Source organism: Scyliorhinus canicula, chromosome 1 (genome assembly GCF_902713615.1).
Source record: "Scyliorhinus canicula chromosome 1, sScyCan1.1, whole genome shotgun sequence".
Lineage (NCBI taxonomy): Eukaryota > Metazoa > Chordata > Chondrichthyes > Carcharhiniformes > Scyliorhinidae > Scyliorhinus > Scyliorhinus canicula.
The window spans coordinates 98924315-98928119 of NC_052146.1; positions in this window are offsets into that span (position 1 = coordinate 98924315).

Sequence of the window (3805 nt, forward strand, 5' to 3'; positions counted from 1 at the left end):
TTTCCCAAATGGAGAATTTTGCCCAATACGTTTAGCAACGGTAGAACATCAGGTGCACACAATAATTCAGGCTGTCCTGCTGGATTTATTTATTAAACAGCCTCGGTAAAAGGTCAAAGCTCTTAGTAGTAGAAGCTACCAAGGCTGAAATGATTTGATTTGCATCAATCTTGTGTCAAATAATGGAAACGATTATTAAAATTGAGGATTATCTTTTCAATAATAGTAAACAGCAGTCAGCATAGATTCAGAAGTTTGGGGCAAGCCTCGATCTCCTTGCTGCTAAAGAAGGATAAGGACTGACAGAGGGTGGGTTGTACAGGCCTACATCGCTATTGAATGTGGATGTGAAGGTATTAGCAAAGGTGTTGGCGGTTAGGTCGGAGGAGTCACTCCCGAAGGTCTTAGGGGAGGACCAGATGGGGTTTGTGAAAGGGAGGCAGCTTTTTTCAAATATTAGGAGAGTATTGAATGTAGTTATGGCATCGGCGGAGGGGAAGGAAACAGAGGTGGTGATTGTGCTGGATGCCGAAAAAGCATTTGATCGGGTAGAGTGGGGGCATTTGATGGCGGTGTTAGAGCAATTTGGGATCGGTCAGCGATTTGTGGAGTAGGTACGGTTATTGGATAGGGAGCCGAGGGCGAGTGCCCGTATAAATAGTATGAGTTTGGAGTATTTTGCTCTGCACTGGGGGCCAGACAGGGTCCCCTATGTCCACTCTGTTATTTATGCTAGCGATCGAGCCTTTGGCCACCACATTAAGGAGTTCAGGAGTATGGAGGGGGATAGTACAAGGTGGGGTGGCAGGGTGGCACATAGGATATCTTTATACGTGGATGATTTGTTATTGTATGTGTTGGAGCCGAGTGTGTCGATGCGGGGGGTATACTGGAGCACCGAATGTTTGGGTCTTTTTCGGGGTATAAGCTAAATGTGGACAAAAGCGAATATTTCGTAGTGTCGGGGATGGGGACGGGGGTGGGGAAGTTGCCATTCCGTAGGGCAGCGACCCAGTTTAGATATCTGGGGGTGCAGGTGGTATGGGACTGGGGAGGGGGGAGGGCTCCGTAGATATAATCTTACTAGTTTGGTGGGGAGGGTGAAGGCAGACTTGGCAAGATGGGATGGTCTTCCTCTGTCACTGGCAGCTCGTGTGCAGGCGATTAAAATTAATGTGTTGCCGTGTTTTTTGTTTATATTTCAATGCCTGCAGCCTTTTTACCAAAGGCATTTTTTAAGGAGGTGGAGAGTATGATTACCTTGTTTATCTGGCAACATTGAAGAACTGGAGGCAGTTGAGGCTGCACTTTAAGTTGTGGGCAGGGTCGTCGATTTATGGGGTGATTCTGGGAGACGATAAGGTATCGCTGGAGGGGATTAAGGCAAAGTGGGAGGAAGAGTTGCAGGAGGGTATGGAGGACAGGTTGTGGTGTAAGGTGCTCCAGAGGGTAAATGCCTGAGGGTAAATGCCTCAACCTTGTGTGCGAGGTTGGGGTTGATGCAGTTGAAGGTGGTGTATAGAACGCACTTCACAAGGATGAGGATGTGCCGATTCTTTGAGGGGGTGGAGGGCTGTTTGAGCGCTGTGGTAGGAGCCCCACAATCCATGTTCATATGTTTTGGTCCTGCCCGAAGCTGGAGGGGTATTGACGAGAGGTCATTAAGGTTATCTCGGGGGGCAGCACGGTGGCGCAGTGGGTTAGCCTCACGGCGCTGAGGTCCCAGGTTCGATCTCGGCTCTGGGTCACTGTCTGTGTGGAGTTTGCACATTCTCCCCGTGTCTGCGTGGGTTTCGCGACCCCACAACCCAAAAATGTGCAAGTTAGATGGATTGGCCACGCTAAATTGCCCCTTAATTGGAGAAAATGAATTGGGTAATCTAAATTGATCAAAAATAAAAAAATAAAATTAAGGTTACCTTGGGGGTGGTGCATGTGAGGTTCAAACCAGGGCCCCTAGAAGCCATATTTGGGGTGTTGCACCAGCCTGGGCTGCAGGCGGGTGCGGGGCAGATGTTTTAGCCTTCACCTCACTGATTACCCGAAGGGGGTCCTGTTGGGGTGGAGATCAGCTTCTCCACCCTGTGCCTCAGCAAAATTCCCTGCTGGAATTTGTAACGCTCAAGAAGGTGAAGTTTGAGCTGAGGGGAACGATGGAAGGGTTCTACAATTCATGGGCATTGTTTATCTTCCACTTTCAAGAATTAGATGCCATTGAACATTTGGGGAGGGTTGAGTTTGTCGGTTACCATGTATGGGGTGACCATGGATTCTCTTTTTCTTGTTTTGTATTTGGGATGTAGGGAGGATGTAGGGGGGAGGTTTGGGTTTGTATGATAAAGGGGTTGTTGGGGGGTGGGGGATTGCTATTAGGGCGGCACAGTAGCACAGTGGGTAGCACTGTTGCTTCACAGTTCCAGGATCCCAGGCTCAATTCCCGGCTTGGGTCACTGTCTGTGTGGGATCTGCACATTTTCCATGTGTCTGCGTGGGTCTCTTTCAGGTTCTCCGTTTTCCTCCCACAAGTCTCAAAAGACATGCTGATAGGTAACCTAACATTCTGATTCTCCCTCTATGCACCCGAACAGGCGCCGGAATGTGGCGACTAGGGGCTTTTCACAGTAATTTCATTACAGTGTTAACGTAAGCCTACTTGTAACAATAAAGATTGTTATTGTTATTATTGTATTTGTTATTGTTGGTTGTCTTTTAATGGGTATATATTTGATGAAAATGTGGAAAATGAGAATTAAAATATTTTTTAAAACCAGAATAGATTCAGAAGGAAAGACCCTGCCAGATTAATCTCTTCGTGACTTTCAGTGCTTTACTCCTGCCTCAAAGTGGTGAAAAATTGTAATTATTGGAGGAGTTATGTCAAAATGGGAAAAATTCTGATCACTGGAGGTCTAAATCTGGAGAAGGTTTTCAACCTTGAAAGAAAGTATCTGAAAATCCAGGGAAAAGATCAATCCAGGAATTAGTTTTAAGCTAAATTGTAATGATAGTAAAGTGGCTTAGTTTCCCACTGGTAACAGACAAATTTAAGTCCATATCACGATGTTACTCTTCATATAACAAACAATACATTTTGAAAAAAATTTAGAGTACCCAATTATTTTTTTCCAATTAAGGGGCAATTTAGCATGGCCAATCCACCAAAACTGCACATCTTTGGATTGTGGGGGTGAGACCCACGCAGACACGGGGAGAATGTTCAAACTCCGCACGGACAGTGATCCAGGGCTGGGATCAAACCTGGGACCTCAGTGCCGTGAGGCAGCAGTGCTAACCACTACACAATAGTGCCGCCCCAAATCAACAATACATTTGAATGGACTTCAAGATAGAGTGACAAAGGTAGGAACTCAGAAATAATTGAAGAAACAATTTGATGCTGCACAAGGGTTACTTTTTATGGATAAGCTGAGATGGGCTACATGGATGTTTTAATTGGTACCATCCGATTTATATTCAGCAGAAAGATTACGTAAATCAAGAAGTAGACATCCTAAGCCTGGAGGCACCATTGAGAAAATGGTTCTTCCTCATGTGCACTTCTACCAACAGGCAAAATAATTGTGACAGTGATAACCAACAGGCATAGGAACATTTAATTCTTTGGCCGGGATTTTCACCATGTTGGAGATGATCTTCGTTGTGGCTGAAATGCCAGAAATGGACAAACTTTCTGAATGCTGCCCCCGAACCCAGCATTTCCCATCTTCACGCGGGTGGGACTGAGTGGGACTGGGGTTTGCACATGCTCGACTCATGGAAGCAGCTGATCATTTAAATCATCAAC